This window comes from Perna viridis, chromosome 1, assembly GCF_037379345.1.
Source record: "Perna viridis isolate PV_CMFRI_1.1 ecotype Kerala chromosome 1, ASM3737934v1, whole genome shotgun sequence".
Lineage (NCBI taxonomy): Eukaryota > Metazoa > Mollusca > Bivalvia > Mytilida > Mytilidae > Perna > Perna viridis.
In genome coordinates this window covers 13,734,998-13,759,090 of record NC_142445.1, presented here as the reverse complement: position 1 = coordinate 13,759,090, position 24,093 = coordinate 13,734,998, and the positions used below count along the sequence as shown (strand labels likewise).

At 33.0% G+C, this 24,093-nt stretch overlaps 1 long non-coding RNA gene across 1 annotated transcript; it reads right to left on the bottom strand.

Annotated features, from left to right (window-relative positions):
- Window positions 1–16,863: 16,863 nt before the first annotated feature.
- LOC148627347 (uncharacterized) lies at window positions 16,864–20,712 on the bottom strand. Its single transcript, XR_015919304.1, has 3 exons — window positions 19,601–20,712; window positions 18,348–18,420; window positions 16,864–17,253 (listed from the first exon to the last, which is right to left on the bottom strand). It is a non-coding gene; the product is annotated as an uncharacterized LOC148627347 (long non-coding RNA).
- Between the last annotated feature and the right edge of the window lie 3,381 nt (window positions 20,713–24,093).

Below are 24,093 nucleotides of genomic sequence, written 5' to 3'. Positions count from 1 at the left end.
GAATGAAAGAAAACGACACAGCGAGTTAAATCAAAACGTTTCCGATAAATCGTTACATATTTTTTTCTTGTAAAAAATGTTTATTTTTTTTTCACTCAATAGGTTTATTTTGATAACAGAGGTTTGATACTTTAATGATTTTTAAGTAATTGAGACCTGATTAAACTTTGGTACACAAATATTGGAGTAAACTGAAGCAATTCCTCATAGAATACCCAAAGATCTGTTATTTTACTTTATTTATTAAATACTGATTTCATAAGCTGTACACGGAAATGATAAATATAAGAGATTATTGAACTAATATATACACAGGGAGACTACAAAGATGATTTTGGTCCAAACTGGATCAAATTTCGATGTCGTGACCTTCACAATTCGACGGAGATGATGGAACTTGAAGCATCAAAGAATAGCCTGACACATATTAGAGGTGTGTATTGGAATTGGAGTGGAAGTTGTCCACTCGGCACAGCTATTTGTGGAAAAAATACAAGGATACAAGAGTACCAGGGAACTGATATTGACGACTTTTGTCTCACTGATGTGAAATTTTCCTGTTGCTACTGAGTAAATTTGTTAAAGCCTTCAACACAATGTAAAATAGTCATCATTGGCTTTAAATAAAGCATGATGAAGAAGTTAACACATTCTTCTACTTGTAGGCCAGAATAACTAATACCTTTAGATTGCCTTGATATGAACATATGTTTTCCAACCTGCATTATGATATTATCTACAAATAGATAGATCATCTACAAGTAGATATATCTTATCTACAAAGAACCAAAGCATCTACAAAGAAGCAAAGCATCCGCCTGAGAATCTTCAGAAAATATATATTGGATAATTTGTGTTCACTTTTCTTGAAATAATAAATCTCTTACTCAGGTTTCAACAGAAGAAGTCAACTTGATCTCTATTAAAAACTTTCAACTGCGACTCCAGAGCAACAGCAATTTAAATAAAAAATCCGCAAAGATTAAATCAGCAACATACTAGAAAGAGAACTAGGATAATTGCAAAAATACATTTAAGGGCTTCATTCGTTATTATCGAATACGGTCCTGAAGATATAGGCCCCGCATTTCCACAATTTAAGATTTGAACGATGACAAACTCTCATATTTTTACTACTTATTTACATAATATTCAAAATGTTGAAACATGTTGTCATTACAGGAAAAAAGCATCTTTGTTTCATTCCGAATAAATAAAATAAAATTGTATAGAGATGATGATATTTGCCGGTTTTATTGAAATTTTTATGATATTGACGGTCGTAAATATTTTGTATGTCTGGGTTCCTTACACTTTAGTGAGGAAACATGTTGTTTCTGACGTGTCCAGCTATCTATCTATCAGATAAATTGTAACCGATATCAAGTACGTTGGATATTCGATGTTCGATATTCGACATTCAAACTTCTCCCAGTTTTTAGTGGAGTCCGAGTTGCTCATTTGATTTTGTTACTTTGTATGTATGATTTTAGTTACTTTATGTTCTTTGTTGTGTATGTCTGTTTTCCATGTCTGGTCTTTGTCCCTGGATTGCGTTCTTTTGGTTGCCGCTGTGGCCTTTGTTCCCTTGGTTACTCTTTCAATATTGAACTGAATATCAAACGGTACCGATTGATATTCAGTTTGATATTGAAAAGTTTGAATGTCGAATATCGAACATCGAATATCAAACGTATTTGATCTCGGTCAAATTATAATTAGCACAACTCGTAGCCGATAGAACTGAATATTTCTAAACTTTGTAGGTAGTCAGGAAATGTAGGCAAATATATTTTTTCAAAATGGGTATTTCACAGTCAATCCGTAGCCAACTGTAAAATGCTGACAAAAGCATATTCGAAAGGAAACAAACTGGCATTGTATTACACAGTATATATGAATATTTCCTTAAATTAAACCACAAAGTATGAAATAAAATCGATTAGTTCAAATAATAATCAGCCATAATGTGATCTGAAATAGTATCTCAAATTATTAGACATACCATGAATTCAACGGTATTCTTTATGGAATGTGTCCTGAAATATTAAATACCTTTTATTACATACGAGGGAGAAACGCAAAATAAAATCGATAGATGAAAAGGGGGCACTATGTTTTTAAAGTAGAACGAAAGAAAATGAATCAATGTATAGTACAAATAGAACTAAAGGGTAATGAATGCAGTAAGCGGTTTAAAAAGAAATACACAAGTTCTCTGATCGATAGAGTAAGCCACATCTTTCTCCCAATATAAAACAATACAAGGGAGAAATTTGCCTACTGGTAGTGAAGAAAACAAAATTATAACTATTGTTCAACATTTGAAGTGCCTTTCATAGCAAATAGACCTCAGTATCTTGAGACATCTTGAGATGTCTTGAGACACGTTAAAATTCAATGTCGTCAGACGCGTCTGAAGACATGTCCTATAGACACGTGTTCAGGACATATCTTTAAGACATGCCTTGAGACATCTTGAGACATGAATTTCATGTCTTAAGACATCTTCGGGTCATATTCACTTGTCTTATAAGACATATTGAAGCACATCTAGTGAACAAAATCTCGTATTTAAAAAAGTCCTTATACATGTACAAGCACATTACTTAGATATTTTAAGACACTGAATCTACAAGCAAGTCACAATATAAATATAGTCAACTGTTATAGGATACATATCACTTTATTCAAAAGTTGTCTGTTTTTAATAGATGTTCAGCGTTGCTACTGGCTTTATACATACATGCGTCAGGTTTTCAAGGAAAGCAAAACATGTATAAAAAAAATCTTGAATTGCTCTTCTAAATGGACGCAAGGGAGATAATGTACAGTGAAAGAAATTAGCAGTTGGCCCACGTACCGAGTCAATGTAAGATCAAGCAGGTCTATGTTGAAATTGGCTCAAGTTGCTTTAAAATGTGCAGTGCTGTCTATGTAAAATTATGATGGGTCTATGTTGACAAAAAAATCAGTTTCTAACACTGTTATATAACACCGTATTTGATGCTTCACATTTATATTTTGCATTGTTCTTTTTTAAATTTTCTATTTCAATCAATGCCTGGGCAATTTTAGTGAAGACACTCATTCCACCCTAAGTCATGTAAAAATGTTGAATCTGAAATTATCTGTAGTAAAAGGCAACATTTGGCAATATAATGTGTTTGTTTGTGACTAGTACCATTCATTTTTAGCCAACCATATTTGCAATTCATATATCACAATTTGTACCAGCTTTTATCTATCAGTATAGATACATCAATATAATATAATATAATATAATAATGTCAAATCAGTCTTTAAATACAATTACATCAAACAAAAATCAAGATAAGATCTGCAAGTTTTAGAAAGATAAAATGTTCTGTGGGATACATATTGAACTGTCTCAAAAGGCTAAACATTTGGGGCAAATGTGGAAACAATATTCAATCTTTACATCTGTCATTGAATTTTTAATATCAGACAAGAAACTAGAAATCATTGAGATGGAATACTTCTCGCTGGCCAACTACGGCTCCCCTCACTCCCTGGGCAATTAGTTATGTATGAAATGGATTTGGGAAAAGCATACCAACTTAAGTTTATAATGCAGCACTCATATTAAATAGAAATATTTACCAGTTGAAAAAGAAGTACGGAATCAAATATATTCCAACCACAAGTTTCATAATGAAAAAAAGGGATTTGACCTTGAGGTCACAATCCGTGGTTCGTGACACACATTCTTTAGGTGATCTACCCAAAGCCAAATATCAGAAGCCCACATTCAAAGACAAAAAGTTACAGTCTGGACACAAGTTTGTCACTGAAAAAAAAAACCAAACAAACAACACAACTTTTACCTTGAGGTCAATGTGCAAAGTCATAGGCCACTATCCATTGTAGTGCATGGCCCACATACTTTAGGTGATCTGTCCACATGCCAAATAGCCAAAGCCCATATCCAAAGACAAAATGTTACAGCCTGGACACAAATTTGTTAACCAAAACACATGAATTTGAAAGATCAAAGGTCAAAGGCCACTATCTATGGTATGCAGTGCATTATTTTTAGGTGATCTACCAAAATGCAAAATATCAAATGCTTACTTCGAAAGACAAAAAAGTTACAGCCCAGACACAAGTTTTTAAAGAAGACGGACATTGTGATCACTATTGTGCAACCGCCACTTTTTGTGGTGGGTCACCTAAAAATTAGGGAAAAGATTTGATATTTGAAATTAACTTTTATGACATAACATCTCAGTTAAAAAATTGGTTTAAATCCTTATAACCTCATTTTTTAATTCTATTTCTAAATCAAGCATATACATACATATGACATAAAATCTAATTATTCTCGATCTTAGATAATTTAAAAACCAGGCCAACAATCTATATACAAGTACATGATAGTAAGATTCAGCATATCAAATTAACCCAGAAAAACTAGATATCCAAAATCATTTGATGGAATTTATCTCTATGCACCCCATCTTAATTTTTTAGGACAGACTGACAGTAAACCATAGAGGTTGAACCCTGATCAGTTGCGGAAAGTATGGACATACTATTCTAACTTAACAAAGCTTTGAATTACAATACGTAATTTGACACAGAATCAAAAATAACTAGAACTTAAGTCGCACTTCAGCCATTTATCCCTAAATACTTCCAGTGAAAACCTGCAAAATAAATCCTACCTTGTACCTATGTGGCACAATTTTGAAGTTATCCATGTACTTTCACCCAAGTTATTGTCCAGAAATCAGAAAAAAAATGTTTTTCTGGCCCCTTTGAAACCCTTTACCGGTATTCTTACTTAGCTCAAGTCACAATCCTAATAAAATGCTTCCCTGAGTGCAGCATGGTACAACCCAAGTGGTCAAACCTTGAATAGTTGGGGCAAGTGTGGACACAATATTGGGGTTTGACACATATAATCATAGGGACTTACAATTCATTATGGACACTGCAACTTGTTTGAAGACATAATATAGCACAAAACTTGAAATTCAATAAAAAAAATTAATTAGGTGAAATATCAATTTTTTTTCGGGTGTGGCTCCTTTCTTTGACCCCCTATAACTTGAAAACCATGAGATATCTGAAATCTGATTAAACAATACAGGCAGGGATTTTTATTAGGTTTCCAATTTAAAAAAAATTCTCAAAATTGGACCAAAAAAGTTTTTATTTCTGACATCAGGAAAATGCATGTTTCTGGCCCCTAATTTCTGAAAAGTTCAAAAATCAATCCAAGTCTGACCATTGTGGTATAGAATATTGTGAAACAATATCATTGACTGCACACATATGCTTCTTTAAGGCCATGGTTGGGACTATAACCCTCAAAATCAATACCAACCTTCCTTTTCTGGTTTGTAATCTAAGTCTTTATAAAATTTAATAAATATCAACTAATACTCAAGTTATCCCACATAAACCAAGTGTCTAAAAAACCCTTTATAAAATTTCATAAATATTCAAGTTATCGAATGAAAATTTAGTATCTACACACATTGTTGACAACAGACCTTAACAGCAACATACATGTACCATTATACAATTTTTTTGCCGTCCTATTTAAAGTAGTAACTTAGTCTCACTTTCCTGACATTTAATTGATTCAAATTATGGTATAAAACTCACATGGACTTTTATTCAGGATAAGCAAAGAGGCCAACAATATTAGTAGGATCAAAAATACATGTAATTCAAACTACAGGTAAATGGCAAATTAATCCCCATACATGTACATGTAGGTGTTAACTCCGAGAATCCTGCATAAGTCTTTAACCTGTGAAGCCTGCAAAATGGCTATTTTTATATTGTTCTTACATGTACATTTATGATGTATGATGTTTTGATATGTGTCTGTAAAAATATACAAACAGTCAATGAAACTGTTCTACCACTATTCTACTATTTGTCATCAATGATTGCATCAATTCAAGTCACATTTTAAGGTGTAAAGTGTAAAGAAAGAAAACACAGTGAACGACTTGATTCTTTTAATCAATCAAGATGTGAGAAAAAAAGAAGATTGACTATAACAAGTTGAAGTACATTAAAACACAGTTCAACTTCTGATATTGTACGATTGTACATTGTACACTAAAAAAATTCTTTCATTGAGTATTCATGATTTTTTTTCATTTTAAAAGCACAATACAAGTATTTGTTTATTGTACATTAGGCAAGCATTTTGAACATGCTTGCTGACTAGGTATTGTGTATGTGGCACATAAAATCTCCTGTAATGGACAACTTTAACATTTGCCATATACAACACATATATGTCGAATCTTTGTTGAAACTGGTTGGATACCTGACAAAGAAAGGACATAAGATTTACAGGCTATAAAAACAGTAATCATGTGTAAACACATCTTCAAACATAAAATACCTGAAATGCTTTTATTATGTATGTATCATTAAAATATTCTCTGTAATAATCATTTAAAATTTCTGTTCAATTGGATCCCTTTGCAATGTCTCTGATTTTAGGCCTGTCAACCTCAGCTGACTTCCATAGAAATGAATCTCTTTAACTGAAACGAGGCGTATGCAAAATGCCCATACGCTCAAGGTTAATACTTTGAGGAAATACATGTACTTTTCTGTTCTCTCCGTTTTTCACTATAGCCACAAGCAGGGAAACATGGTAGGTGAATCTTTATAGAGTTTGAGAAGTCAGGAAGCATTCCTCTATCATGTCTGTTTTAAAGATTTTATTCCAACTACAAAATATAAAGATAAACCACAGAGCACCAAGTTTTAAATATCATTTCAGTTACATACATACAACTGTATCTTATTTAATTAATTGAGGATGTATCATTTGGAAAAATTTTATGTCAAATAATATTTGTCCATAAGTTTGGTAATTTTTTTATATCATATTGTGTCAAAGTGGGACAAGTTGAATTTCTAGTGTAATATGCTTTCAAAGCATATATACATGTACCAGGGGAAAACAAGCATACTTTCCAATTTCCGAAAATCCACAAAGGTGTAATGTTCATGATTGTACTTATACATGTTATAAGAAAGCGATAGTACCTGTATACGAATGTTTCGTGAGTACAAAAAGCGTGGCGTTTTCTGGGTTTTATGCGATCTGCCGTTAAAAAGTGCAGTCTCAAATTCATCGGTTAACAAATAAAACAAGTAAAATACTTATTTGACTAATTGTTGGTCATTTTCTTCGCCAGAAGGTCTGCACTTCACAACTCGTTAACAACACAATTTGTCCGTGCACATTAGCTGGTGCCGTAAATCGGAAACCAGTCTAGTACCAACTGCTAGTTCATCTCAAAAATGTTTCGACCCTTTTTTTAAGTTCGTACCCATTTCAAATTCGAAAACGTATTTTATATAAATACTCTATCCTTAATAAATGTCTATTAAAATCGATTTTTTTAATAATTTTATCTCCACAATAATTTAGATGGAGTAAATGAATCATGATATAAACTGACCTGAAAATGTATCTTTCTGAGTGGACGATGAAAGAATAAAGCCAAATTTTATTTAAGTCTTTTTTAAATATAAGATGTATACTTTTGAATTTTAGTGGCCAGTGTTTCCTAAAAAAGGATGTTTGAAGTTTCACTATTTAAATTTATTTTACATTAGTTTCACCAAGTGGCCAGTTCATTTATAAATGGTTCAAGTTTGAATAACCTACTAGCGGTTCATATTCATAAACATACAGTCCATACATCAATTAAATGGGAAAAAAACAACTAATCATGAAAAGTTTTGCTATGAAGATTGCTTTCCATTTTCTTTGGCTTTTCGTCCCTGGTATGACTTCTCGGAGCTTATTGTAAAGTATCTTAAGAACACGTGAAATCTTTTTCCTATCTTTACTTCCGAACTGTGCGAAAATCTAGCCTAAATCTATAAGACGGCTTTAAATAGTAACGGATTATTTTTTTTCTTCTAATGCATCTTGCCGTGTCTTCAAGACGTGTGTCTACAAGACATGTCTTAAAGACATGACATAGTCCAATTCACTGAAATAAGTTTAAAATCCATTTTGGAGGCTCCTGATCATTTTTTTACATTATGTCTTCAAGGCACAAAACATTTTTTTTTCGTGTGTCTCGAAGACATTTTCGATTCCGGGGATGTCTTCAAGACAGTCGTCCATTTCGACTAATTACGAAACTCGATGGCATAAGAGTGCGTTTATATTCCATATGGACAATGTTTCATTATCTATGGGAACTCTGTATCCGCGTTTGCGGAATTAGTTTTCATCTTACGCAACTGATCAATGATCAAGAATATGTTTTAATCGGTAAAACATTTTATATGTGCACGAAATGTTATACTACAGACAGCTGGAATATTTTATTCTGTCATCGTTTTCTAAAAGCAGAAACGAGGCCGGGTAAGTTAAGTGTGCACTGAAAACAATAAATTTGTCAAAATTGAAAGGAAACTTGCACGTAACAAAAAAAAATTGCTGAACTAAAAGAAAACTTCTTTAAAAATAAGACGGTATTCGCTTTAATACTCAAAACATTTGAGTTTGATTGAACTTAAAAAACAGAAGGTCATGTTTTGTCTGCATTATTTTACAACCCTTTTTATAATATGAATAGCAAAAAAATGTAATACATAGATATAGATTGAGAGTACATTGCTTCCTTCTGTAACTATTGCAACTATTATCAGGTCATACTGCAATAAAACATGTGTTAGTGATTTATCAAATTGCAAATATCAAACTGAAAACCAGACACATTTAAAATAAGATTTAACTAGCTTAATGATATCATTTAGAATCAAAATACACGAACGTAAAATTACTCTTTATATGTCTTTGACATATTCGTTTAATGGTTTTTAATTAATTAAGATCCCTAACTATACAACATAAAATCATGAATCATGATAATAAAGATAAAGTAAAGATAATAGCATGGAATATTTCTGTAAAGCTACTTTCTTACATGTTTAATTGAATCAGCAATTCCATGCTCATTTCAGTTAGTTGCAAGTACACTAACAGACTGTTTTTTTTTCTTATTTAATATATATAGCATTATTTGAATTGTGAATCATATCTATAAATACCAATAGGCACAACACATCATTAAAGAATCTTATGTTTTCATAAGTTTTGTTTTTATCTCATATGTCTGTGCACATTTAAATATCAGCAGTCAAGTACTGGTTGCACTGATCTAGATCGAACTAGTTGTTCTCATTATGTCAGTAGTTCACCATTGTTTGCTGGTTAGAATAATATATCAGTAAAATGCAATTATTTCGAACGTCATTTATTCCTGTTTCCTAGACATATGTTACTTTCATCTTTAAAAAAAAAGCCTAATCAATATAACTATATAACTGTTGCGCCGATGCATTTTTTTAGGCTACCTCAATGTGAGATATTTAGGCAACTTAGTTATGAAACGAGGCTTTGTAGAAAAGGAACGAAATAATTGTCAAAATTGAAGGTTACGGACTGAAATTGTTGGTGGTGATGTTTATCCTAGAAAATTTGGTCAGTACATTGCGATTCAATATTTTTAACGATTATCTTTTGCCCCTTCAGCAATACGACAAACACTGTAACTTCTTCATCTCCACGTCATTTCAGTAACTGCGTGTGGAGTTTTCCATCACAGTATGCAACTCATACGTTATGCTGTAGTTTGCCGAAACTACATAGAAATTTGTACCGCACTTAACTATTTTGAAATTAGGCTTTTGGAACAGATTATTCCAAATGCTATTTAAGAAAAAGTTTTTGGTTGGTAGACTTGTGTTACAACAAACAGTAAACACAACTCAGATACGAATTGTGCACCAGTACGTGTTTATCATATTCCCGACATAATTGAGACTTATATGAGACAATTATATCATTATAATCCATCCATAAAAATCAATTTATTGTCCACATATCTCTTATTTATCAAAGAGAGCTTGAAATAAACGCCTTTACAGTAATTCAGAGTTTTGCTGCTTACAGTTGTCTTCATTTCACAATATTTTAATTTTCTCAATGTCAGTTATTCCATGTTGCCAATACTGATCAAGGTTGACGGACAAGTAAAAAATAGGTCCCATTTCGATCTACCACCATTTTATTGACAGCCAATCATTTGTTTTTGATCATTTTCGACTGCACAACTCAGCTGACAAATCATGTCAATTGAACAGATCAAGCGTTTTTTAGAGCCAAGTGTGTTTACGAATTACAAAATTGCACATATTTGTTAATTCAAAATGAAAGTTACATTTGTTACCTTATGTTTAATCTTTTTTTACATTTTCCATATTTTCAACAGTACAGTTGTCAAAAACTTACTTTTAAATAGTTATAATAAATACTATCTATTAATTTTTCAATGATTTTGGAAATTTGGTAGCAGCAATCTTGAATATTTGTTGCATTTCCTGATACATTTTATCTCGTGATATACAATATATGTAAAGACGAAGATACACATGTTGAACACAGTATCAGGGAATCAACTTTGAGAATGATAGTTAGGTCCCTTCGTCAATGATATTTTAATTGAATAAGGCTTTGAATAGAGAAATTCACTTCTACAATTGTTTTTTTTTTTTTTTATTTTTCTTCCGACCAACTGACCGTATTTTGCTATTGAGTATTTAAAAAGGAATGGCATAATGAAAGTCAAGAAAATATACCATTATACATTTAAAGAGTACAGCTGCTGTGTTGCCTTTAATTTACATAGAGGTAGAAAGGTACTTTGTGAAATGTTGTCATAGAAACAAGATACAATACTTCACATTAAACGATATTTTACATGTTACAGTGACTTTCCTACTACCATGACACTCTTTTGTTACCAATCTGCTGAACAATACAAAGGGTTGACAAAGCTATTGGGACATTTAAACTGTCTACATACATGTATGACTGTGAACCTAACGTGTACACTTTTGCATTTGACTTCTTTTGAAAATTCTATAGTGCGCCAAAGTGCCCCTTTTCGGGAAATGCACCCTGATTTTTTTAATCGAAGCTGGAACACTGATTGGTTAGGATAAAACAAGCTCCTCGGGTGTATAAGATTACAGATGTTTTGTCTTTCTAAAAATCTACGGGCATTAGCATGAACTATTTGATCAATGCTATAAATATGTATAGTGCAATTCCTTACATTCCAATAGCCTCAATACATAAATAAATTGAACAGATAGCACTTTTTTTTTAATTCAATAGCACGCCAAAGAAGTTATTTATGTTCCCCTGAATAAGCTTCATTTTTGTTGTTATTATCATTAGTATCATTATTATTTCTTATTATTCTGTCGTCAACCTATATTTGCGTAACTACTCCAACACGGATGAATTGATTGAAACAATATACAAAAGGAAGCTTACTGGTGCATATGTCCTTCCTGTATGGATGGAGATTAACAGAAATAAATTAGCAATTTTTGTCTGATCTTATTCGAAAGCGATAGAACCTTTCAAGAAAGGGACATGTGTAGGTCTGATATGAAACCTTTCAGTTATTTACTTGTGAATGCAACAAACCATTGCCATCTTTTCTCGAACCCATCATCTACAACTTGTGTCTTATACTTCTAAAAACCAAAAATATACGAAGAAGTTACAAGTCAGAAATTATGGAGTTACTTTATATGGGCAATGAGACAGACAACGAAGACCCAAAAGCATATTCAAAGAAACAATCCTCTCAAGATTAAAACGATATGATGATCACTTTAGTAACACTCACTAGAGATAGGACATTTTCATAAGTTTCTGTCACAAAATAAAGTGGCACGGTACAGAAGAGTAAGAATGACCAATAGCTTAGCTTCCATGTATAGTTTTACCATGAAATTACCGGGTTTAGTTTAGAATGTGAATTATCGATTTCTTTAAACATGGGAAATGAAACACTTGCAAAATCAGTGCCATCTATATAGTTTATATAAAAATCAATGTCCAAGTAACATTGCAATATATTTTTCAGCATTTTACTTTAATCAACGAAGAATTCGGGTTTTTTTTTAAGAAAATAAGTATGGCTTACTTTGCTATTATATAAATATATTATACGAACAATAACTCGCAAATTAGTGTTTTTACTCAACGTTGTTGCATACTATTTCAGTATCATAATTCAAAGAATTTTGATGTTCAAAACATCACTAACTCTATTTAACCCTAATCACAACAAACTATATTTTTATATACTCTCAAGAACATGATACAAACCTTCCAAAATGCACTCTTAACCATAAAAACACATTCAATTATTCTGTACATCTGTATGCATTTTATCATACTGAGAAACCAAATTCATACTTAGAAGAGGAACATTTCCTAAGGTGCCCATTTATGCAAGTTCAACACATATCAAACGTCTGTCACATCTTTTCCGTCATTTTGCTGACAACACCTCTGTGTAAGTTTCATGGAATTTAAAAAAAAACTACATGTAGTAAATACATGTATACGTACATGTTGTCTTAATGTACATCCGTATCTTACAAGTTAACAAGTTGGTGAGTGTATATAGTCAAAACATTTTTGTTAATGCAAACACATGAAAGAGTAATCAAGGGAACCAAGGTTATAGCGGTAATAAGTTAATAAATCTATTAAAATAACTACATTTAAACCAAGTAAAACATCAGTATAAAATATCTACATAAACACAATATTCAATAATAAAAAATACAAAACATAATTTGGCAATCTGGGGCTACTTGTAGAAAACAAACTTATTTTAGAAATCAATACCTGGGGGAGCCCAGCAGGCACACCTACATCCTTATCTTAGTACCTGGGGGAGATCAGCAGGCACGCTTACCTCCTGAAACTTAGTGTCTGGGAGCCCGGCAAACACGCCTAGAACCTTATCTTAGTACCTGGAAGAGCCCGGCAGGCACACCTACTGATGTTTGGAAGCTGTGGACTAGATATCTGGGGGAAGTACGGCAGATGCCACAACTGATTTCTAACCATTGAAAAAACTTCAAGGAAGTAAAAGATAACCTGGGGGAGCTCAGCAGGTTAATAACATAAGCATTTGTGCAATCTGAATTGGGGATTATAATTCCAGAAAAATGGAACTGAAAACGCCAACATGAATATAACGAGTGCCCCGAAAGAGATTGCTCCACTGTATGTATTGTACATTTAAATGTAGGTGCTGTAACCCACTATAGTCAACAATAAACATGGAAATATTCATTTGATTCGTGCATGCATAATTGTATCTACTGAAGTCCTAAGGTACCTAGTATAACAGATTGATGACCATCGACCTAAAGTTTAAATCAAATGATCTTCGATTCCTGCAGCAGCTGCAGTAGGAGCTGCCCCTATACGAAAGGAAATGACCACTGTATTTGGAATTATCAATACCTAATGAAGATAATGCATGTCGAAAAAGTCAATAAACGTGTTTCTATTCAATGGTGCTCCTTTTCAGTCTATAAAAAGAGCTGATGAAGTGTTTCATACATTGTACAGGTTTGATACTTTCAGATTCAAAATATGAATATTTACACCCTGTCTGAAAGGATCAGTCTTCGACATTTTCAAATTCAAAACAAAGTAAGACCTATTAAAGTAATATCTTGCATTAAGATAAATATCATGATCCATTTACTGGTAACAGTAAAGTCTAATTGACAAAGTGCTAGCATCATAGAGTCTAGAAAAGGGGACAAACCCTTTTTTTTAAATAATTTACAAATCACTGTCAAAATAAATAGAGTCACGGGAAGTCTTTTCTTTAAAGCTAAATCAGAACATTGAATGCTTTTGAAACCTCTCAATATACATTCTAACCTATCATTATACATAAGGGGATCTTTTCTAACTTTGCTCAAGTAAAAAAGCCTAACCCAGATAGATAAATCTTAAAGTGGTTAATTTGAGATTTAAGGCTCGTTAACAGTATGTAACAAACTTAATTAATAACTCTTCGTCTATAGTAGGCAGGTCTCCTGGTTGGTTAGCCATACCATACAAGGTGACAAATTGGCAGAAAAGTTCAAAACCAGTCTTAGAAGCGGCTGCGGTATTTGCACTAATAGAAGCGTTCCATAACCGTTCCTTCATACATGCATCATCAAATCTGTCCACTGAATACAAGATGTTTGAAATTGATCTGCCCATGGTGCTAGCTGTCGATACTTTACAGTCTTTGTTTATAATCGCTTCTGTAGACATGTTGTCGCAATGAAGCACAGTTCTATGCCTAGCCCAAGTAAATTATACTACCCCACAAGGCTATAGCCATAGCTATGGGATATAACTGAAATTAGCCATAGAAGCTTCTTTGTTGTGCAACATCTGTGAGGGAAACCTCCAATGAAAACCACATGATACCATAAATACCCCTCAAATCGCAGTATGCAACATCAGTGAATAAATGCAAATCAGATGCTGGAGTAAGATTATAAATTTAGAAAGAAACGCCATTCCATCCATACAGGAATTCCAGCCAAACTAGTATTTCCAATCTACATTCTTTGGTAAGATAAACGTGGTAATGCAGTTTTAAACAGTTGTAAAAAGCTTAATTAGATACGAAATAAATGAACGTTAAGGATAAATTACTCTGCAAAATTGAGATGACCCAATAAACTGAGTAATTATCTCTTTGTTCATGACTTTATAGTCAGAAATTTTTCTATGATTTCACAAATCCTTTCGATTTTTCCTTGGGTAACCGAGCTTTCATATATTCCGTATCTAATATTACAGCTAAATATTTCAAACAGTGATTCGGTTCAACAGTCTTATGGGGTGCAATTGGAATGTTCAACTTCCTGAATTACAAAGCTAATATTGCCATAGTTCTATCAGCTTCGTAGTTTGGTGGGTGAATTGTAAGGAAGTCATCTAACAAATGTAAAATGTTATTTACTTTGAATACATTCTCAGCTATCCAGCATAATGCAAGAGATATTTGGTCAAATATTTTCGGACTTGACCGACTACCAAAGACTAATCTAGAATAAAAGGAATATTTATCCTCCCAATGGCCATAAATGTTCTGCTATTGGCACTAATTTGAATGCATCAGAAATATTGGTTTTGGATAGCCAACTACCTTTCCCACATTTTTTAATGATATGGATGGCTTGGTCAATGGTAACATACTGTAGAGAAAATCTTTTTTTATTAATTAGGTCATTTAAACTAGGGTTATCTAAATCATCATTGGGTGCCGATAAATCCATTATCATTTTTTTCCTTTATAGAATATTTCCTTTCGACGATGCCTATTGGATTAATGCGGTATAAGTCGTAAGGTATATTAATAAATGGACCATAGATGAAACCTTTTGTCTAATTCAGACAGAATATATTTTGAAGTGATATCCGGTTGACGTCTAGCTGATAACATTTTTTTTTATATATAACTGAGGAAGATGGTAATGGAGAAATACCATTATCAAAGCCATATTTCAGACCTGTCACTTAGTTTTGCACAAACTCCCTATCTGGATAGTGGCATTTGAAAATATTTAAAGCAGTAGACACTGGGCCTTTTGTGTCTAAGGTTTGAATGGCACTTTGGGGGCTATCAAGTTTTTTTAATGAAGATATTGTGATTTCCCGTGTTCTGCTTTCTTACATATAGCACAAACATGTAAATTGTTACATCTTGGTCGGGTACATCCTTTCTCTGCATTTAAGTTATTGCAAATTTCTACACCACCATAAGTAATCCTAAGTCTCCCATAAGCAACGGTATGCCTATTGTCATTCAGAACTTTGTTGGAATCTCTATAAATTGGCTGTGCAATCATGGAAACATCAGAATTCCTGACATTGTTAGGGCAAAAGGCCACTGAATGGTTTATACTCTGACAATTTAAACAAGTATGGTTTCATATTGGCAAATATATTGCAGAATAAAGTGTTATTCCTGACAGACCAATATACCGGCAATCTTTGATATTTGAGCTGGGCTGTAGCACTAGCACTAAAAAGCTTATGGTACTCATAAACGCCATTACCAACATACCATCTTGCCATTTCTATAATGTCTCTTTCGTAAAGATCAAGTTCAGCACGTCTATGTAGGAAAACCACACACATTAATGCTCTTGTATATCCTGAAAGCATCAACAAATTCTGCTATTGACAATTGTTTATTTAGCCTAGGGTATGGACGTTCATTGTCATTCTGCAGAGTAACTAAAATGTGGTATAAGCAATAGAAAGAGTAATCAAGGGAACCAAGGTTATAGCGGTATTCAAAAGAATCCAGGGACAAAGACCAGACATGGAAAACAGACATACACAACAAAGAACATAAAGTAACTAAAATCACACATACAAAGTAACAAAAGCAAATGAGCAACTCGGACTCTACTAAAAACTGGGATCATGGACCAGGTGCACCGGTAGGGTAAGCGTCCCCTATTTTCTAGAAACACCCGCCGAGTTGCTCATAAAAAGTCAAGTCCAGGGTAGACATAGGAAAACTATGACCCGTTAAATAAATCAGTTTTCATGGTGCAGATGGATACACCATAACAATCCACGAGTTCATGATGACGACCATAAAATTTCTGTATTGATGACTTCAATCTTGTAGCAACATAACCCTGTTCCAGAAGCCTATTTGTTAGAGTTCTGACGCGATACAAAAAGTCTGCGTAGTTTCGGCAAGCTCTGGCATAACGTATGAGTTGTGATATGAACACTCCATAAGCAGGTGCTGAAGGGATGTTGCAACAGATGAAGGGAAAGTTGACAATTCTGAATGAAGAGTCAATGTTGCCAAATAAACTTCCTTACCTTCTATTACACTTTGCATAACAGAGGTGATACTGTTTCCACACAAGGCAAGGATTCCTTTACAAAGCTGAACTTTGTTCAATCAATCAATTCAAATAAGCTTTATTTAAAGTCGGCAAGTTATGTAACAAAACAACATAAGCTCTTAAAGAGCTTTTAAAACCGACAAAAAGTGAATGATAAAAACAGCGAGTGCATGCATGCATGTAATACAATACATAAAACGATACATACATAAAATGTGACGAAGACAAGTTAAGACATTTACAAGCACTTATAAGCACTTAAATTAAATGAAAAGCAAGCAATAAGCTGTTTAATAAAACTAGCAGCTCAAAATCATAGATTTAAATCGATTAAAATTTGAGCACTGTCTGAAATCATCAGGAAGAGAGTTCCAGAGGACTGGAGCAGCGTACCTAAATGATTGTTTCCCATATCTTGTTGTTTTTACATGAGGGATCTGTAATAAGTTACTGTATCTGAAATTATAAGTATGATTTTGTTTACATATTAAATCGGATAATACAGATGGTGCTTGATCATGTAAAATTTTAAAAGTTTCTAGTGCCATGGCTCTAAAACGTCTTATATGTAGTGAAGGCATTTTTGACTTTATTAAAAGATCCTCGTAAGAAGAGTTATAATCATAATACACATACCGTAATGCTCTTTCTTGTATTTTTTTTCTATTTTCTTTGTATTGGCCATTGAACAAAAGTGCCAAGAAAGAGGACAAAAATTAAACTTTGACAATATAAATGTATGAAAAATAGTAGGTCTACTTAGTTCTACCAACTCTTTTTATAAAATTCAGCTGTTGTACAGCTTTTGTACAAAAAGTTTTAATATGACAATCAAAATTTAACATAAAATTTATATCAACACCTAGAAGTTTGACTGTCTCTTCACATGTCACATTAATATTACCAATTCTTAAAAAAGGAGACCTTTCAGCAGACTTTTTACCTACAGCAATCGCCTGAAATTTTTCAGGGTTAGCCTGCATGCAGTTAACATGAAACCAATCAATTAAAATTTTACTTTCTGTTTCTAAAACATTTACAAGATCATCATAACTAGAAGAATAGTATAACAAAGTATTTTCATCTGCAATATTATAAAGATTACCCTTTTCAATGAAATACAAAATGTCATTGATAAAAACATTAAATAGTAAAGGCCCCGGTATTGATCCCTGGGGTACACCTTTTTCAATATCTGCCCATTGGCTTACAATACCACCTATCTTTACGTGTTGTTTTCTACTTGATAAGTAAGATAAAAGCAGATTACAAGCTTTTTCAGACAGGCCATAAGAAGACAGTTTACATATCAAAATATTGTGGGGAAGGCAGTCAAACGCTTTAGATAAATCCATAAGAATAGCAGCCAAAAAATGATTTTGTTCCAAAGCCAGTTTCCAATCTTCCAAAAGATTTAGCAGAGTTGTTTGACAGCCATGTCCTTTCCTGAATGCACACAAATAATTATCAAATATATTTTCAAAGAAATTTGAGAGTTGCTCTGCCATCACTTTTTCGAAAATTGTAGAATGAATAGTGATAATACTGACATTGTCTATAGTTGTTTCAGGAAAGGATCGCTCGTTTTGCAGATAGCTGTAACTTGTGCTTTCTTTAGCCTGTCTGGAAAAGAACTAGTTTCTATAAAAAATTTGATCATATCAGTAATTGGTTTTACAATTTATGAGCTGCAACACTTTATCAATTTTACAGAAATTTTATCAACTCATGTAGCCTTTTTTTTGTATCAAATTTGCTTATAATTTTGGTTACTTTTTCCTCACTGGTGGTATGAAAAGTAAAACAATTTTTCTCAAACATTTTATTTTCAATTTTCTCCAAACTAGGATAATTATCTTTGTCAAAATTGTAATCTTTTCCAATATCTTTCGTTACGTTTACAAAAAAAGTATAAAAAAAACTTCTGCCACTTCTTCATTTTTTGAAATAACATTTTCATTTTCTTGCCGAATAAGTTTTGAAGCTGAGCTTTTACATTTCTTTGAAAAATAAGGCTTTATAGTTTGCCAGAAATCATTTTGTTTACATCCTCCAGTGCTTCGTTCTAAAAAATACTTATTCTCTGATTTACGTTTTAGTTTGTTAACAAGATTTCGTCTAATTCCATACTGTTCCCATGTTTTAAAATTCTTATTATTTAATATTTGGTATAATACATCTTCTTGTCAGATTGCCTTTGGCAATTCCCTGTTCATATAAAGAACCTGATTCTGTTTTCTGTACATTGTTTTTATATGAGCATGTTTATCAAAAATGATTGACAGTTTATTTTCAAAAGATTCATTATACTCATTTATGTTTGTACTTTGCTCTTGATAGGTTGGTTTATCGATATTTGCAATATCTTCATTTAACGCATTGATATCTAGTGTTCGGAAACTTCTGTATTTTATTTTCTGTTTTTCTTGGACAGGAATAGAGTTATTGATAAATGTACAGATCATATTATGGCAGTCACTAATTTCTGTTGAAAAATTTAGTGTTCTAATGCATAGTTGTTTGTTAATATGATGTCAATCATTGAACGTGTACAGTTTTTCATAAAACATGTTGGTTCCCTGACTAAGTTTGATAAGTCAAAAAGCTCAATTAGATCGAAAAGTACTTTTCCTTCTTTGCAACACAAAAGATCATAATTTATGTCACCAATTATCATATAATTATCATAATGCGTAATACATTTGTCGAGAGTTTTTGTAATATTCTCACTAAAGATCGTATCATTCATATTTGGTGGCCTATAGACACAGATTATACCCCATTTAGTTTTATTCTGGATTACCTTATATATGATGTTTTCAAGGGTCTTGCACTCTAGGTCTGGTCTTCTCCTTGCAGGGATATCTGTCGCAATTTTGTATCATGGAACTTCACATAAGCTATTTTTCTAAGATAGATCAAATTTGGTTTCTGCTATAATTAGAAAATCGGCAATTTTGTCAACAAGCAACTCTTTAATTTCAATAAATTTTGTTTTTAAACTGTTGATATTTAGATGTGACACGATAAATTTGCTGGGGTGATCTTTCCGTACATTGACCAATTCATCGAAAACTGAATGTTCATTTGTACTGGATGTAAAACTTGAATTTCAGAAAAAGTATTGATTTACTTCCTCTTTGAAAAATGAATCGGTAAAATGAAAATTGTCATACTGTTTACAAATCCATGGGTCTTTTGAACTGGTTATCAAGGTATATTCTGATGGTGTTATACTTGCACACTTTATGTGCCATTCGAAAAGCAGGCATTGCATCGAGCAGATCTATGAGATTTGGCAACTGCCTTATGACTGCCTCCTCATGAGTTCTTTATAGGCCCGGGATTAACGGACACGTCGCCACTTATAATAAGAATGACCAGCTTGAAGTTATCTTTCCTTATGTTGATTGGTATTGATAAGGACTTTGGTCTGCTGTGTTTGATGTGATAGAAAAAGGTGACGAATCGGTTTATCTCAAAATTCGGTGATAAAGTTATGTTGTAAGAATGTACATCATTCATAAAGTCATTGCTACATGTAGTTGGAAAGCTCTGTGTGATATTATAATAGCTTGTGTGTGGGCGTTCTTTTCCAATCACCTGATATGGTGGTAGTATCAAGGCAGTGTTCAAAAGTAGATTGACGTATTGAATCATCATCTTCCTTTGTAGAAAAGATTAATTCATTAATCAACGACTGAAGTGTGTTATTGCGTAGTGAAGTATAACTGTATAACGGGTCCCCAGGCTGTTTGGGTACAAAGTCCAACTTTGTAATAACGGGTCAGAGACGTTCACGTCAAAGCGACACCTTAAAACTAAATGAGCAGTTTTAACGATTGTGTATGTATACGATTTTTGATGTTCCAAGTAACTATTTCAAAGTTGTTTTAACTCACAGTTTTGGAATAATATAAGTTCCGAAACACATTTTTAAGTTGCATCTCTTGTTTGAGTTGTAAGAGACAAGTTTTATAATAGGGTAATTCCAATTTTTATTCCAATAAATAAATTAACTTGTTTAGAGATAACCCGAATCATATTTTGACGAATTGATTAAGATTTGTGTACTGTGTGTTGGTAAGATTTGAATTGTCTGTATAGTTAGGATTTAAATATGCTCTGCTAAATGTTGTGTCTTCTTGGAGTTCCTTAGGCTTAGTTTTGTGGTCATCGCCAAGTCTGGGCTTCCTGCAGCCGTTGACACGTGTCTGGTGCCTTTTAACGTTTGAATGTCATTCGTAACAGAGTTCATGTCCTTCTTTAAAGCGTTGACGTTGGCGGACAATTCTCGAATTACACTATTACACTGAGAAGTTCATTGTTTATATTATGATACTTTTCATACACTACCGGAAGTTCCGTTTCGGCCATGATTACATCAGCTGTTCCATCTCACGGCCTCACATGTATAGTTTCAGCCGTTCCAATATTTGGCTCCTCATCGGTTACAGTTACCTCCCGTGTATAGCCATATTGTTTATACAATGAAATCAAGTTGTATCGGCGCGCGTTCCCAGGAAAACTGATTCCAAGTTTTGTAAGTTCAATTTTAAGCTGATCAGCAGTCCAATTTCTGGTCATGATAAATTATACGGTAAATTACGATGCGCATTGCGACCCCTGTTGCTTGCCTTCGGAGGCATCCTTCGTGTATTATAATAAAAATACTACGTGATTTCCGTAGCACATGCTATGAATAGATACACAAAATGAAAGTAAAACAACGGCTATTGAAGTCCAATAACTATGAAGTTTGGAAAGCTACATTCCATCAAGTAAAATTCAGTGAAATTTGTTTGGGGTCCAGTTGCCTCAGCCTTAAAAAATCAAAGACATCATGCGTAGGTCATGTGACTTGTGCATGTCTATCTAAACATAAGGGGAGAACAAACGTTTACAAACCTACATTAAGAATGTACATACAAAAGCAATTGTTTTACATTTGTATGTTCTTTTTTAATTCATTCGTTGTTTTTTTTCCTTTAAATGATATGTGTTAAGTTAAAACTTTATATTTACGTAATTATATACAATTTTGGATCAGTACTGTAATTTTAATATATTGTTAACTTTTGGCTCGCGTGAAACACTCATGAAACTTTTTTTTTCTTGCGTTGATTTAAAAAAAAACAGGTACCGGACAACACGGGTCCTTTTTTATCAAACAAAAAACACTACTATGAAAAAAATAACAAGAAAACATCGTTCTTTAAAAATAAAACAAAGACCGAAAATGAAATATTTATTTTAGTTGAAGAGAAATTTTTTGTGTGTATATGTACGGTTCGAGTATAAATGATTTTTTCTGGCACGAGAAGAAATATGATTTGATCAAAATATATATGTCTTTGTATATTTTGCACATTTCGAACATCATAGTGGCTGTTGTGAAAAAAAAATCAATTTCATTGTTTAAAATTGTTCTTTTTATTTCTGAAGTGTATGCTATTATCTTATTAATAATATATTCGACAAATCCGTCAATTTAAGGTTTTAATATGCATTACGCCATGTATTGATATATTAATGTACCGCTAATATTTTATTAACATCACTTGCATACAATGCAAAACACTTTGTCATCAGATCTGGATGGGAATGCTTGTCAAAGTGAATGATTTTGGACCAACACTGTTGGAAATACTTTGGCTCTATCATCAGATCTGGATGGGAATGCTTGTCAAAATGAATAACTTTGGACCAACACTGTTGGAAACACTTTGTCTCTATCATCATAAACCAGTTTGTGTGAAAAGCCAAGACGGAGAAAAACGATCATTTCTTCCACTACCGTTTGTAAACAAATGTATAGATGCAATTAATTTGGCTAACATCCTCCATCACAAAAACGTGATCAACAAAATTCCCCCTTATTTCAAAGACAATATCGATTGTTTCATATTCCTATACTTCATTCATTGCATTTAACATGTTCAATTGTAAAAGGCTACTGCAAAAACTCGAGATTGGGGACTTCAAGGCTAAATCACCTGACTGTTCTTGCAAAAACCCTTCTTTCAAATATGGTCCCTCCGGTCACTTTGTTACGAGAGATTTAACCATCATCGAAAACAAATTTCTGCGTAATATCCCTTCTTAAGGTCCCAAGTACCGTAAACCACGCTCCATAATTATTACTTTAAAGTACTTATGGTTGTCGTTGAGGACTATGCAAGAAAAGGATAAAACGAGAACCAGAAAAAAACATTGATACTCTGCCAGAATGTTAAAAGGCCGTTAGGTCTTTAATTTGGAAACGAATCAAAGTTTTCAGTAGGACAATGAGTGCCAATCCATCAAATTTCAAAGATCCTGATGAAGCAAAACATTGTTTACTATACATGACAAATATGTTGTCGTACCAGCGGACAAAGCCCAAAACAACATTGTTTTTGTCTGCAAAACGTTTTACATCCCATGCTTATTATCAGAGGTAGACGTAGAAAATAATAGCAGTGATAAGACCTATACTGCTACCACATTCACAAAGAAGAAATTGTGGAAAACCATAAATCTGTGCTATCCTCATTTGGTCTCTCTACCAAAGACGATGGTTGTGATTTACTGTCTTTGTACTGGATTTCTAAACTCCACAAGAGTCCATACAAACAACGTTACATCCACAAAATGTACAAACAAACCTCTTTCAAAACTTTTTTTCTATGCTCACAGCTGTTAAAGAGGGTCTGCAGTCCTACCACAACACTTGTTACTCCCGTAGTGATACTAATTCAATGTGGATCCAGAAAAATTCGATAGATCTTCTGGCGACCATCAGTTCAAGACTACTATCAGAATATAATAGCATTAAAACCTATGATTTTTCAACACTTTATACTTCTATTCCTCATACTCAGTTAAAATCCCGACATAAAACATTATACATCGTTGTTTTTTTGTTTTTTTTTTCAAAAAAAAGATGGTACATCTGGGTACAAATATATAGTTCTTGGTAGAGATTTCTAATACTTTGGAGGCAATAATTCCAAATAATTTTCCGAATATACAGAAAAAGATGTTTACAAAATGCTGGCATTTTTTATCGTCAACATATTTGTCCAGTGTGGTGGAGGCGTTTTTCAACAAACGGCCGGCATTCCTATGGGAACAAATTGTGCCCCTCTACTTGCTGACCTATCCCTTCAGTCTTATGAGGCTGACTTTATAGCTGATCCTATCCGAAAGAAAGAATATCCTTTAGCAAGATCCTTTAATCTCATTTTCCGCTATGTAGATGACTTATTATCTTAATTTTGATACATCGCATCAGCCCCAAAGAACTTGAGATAA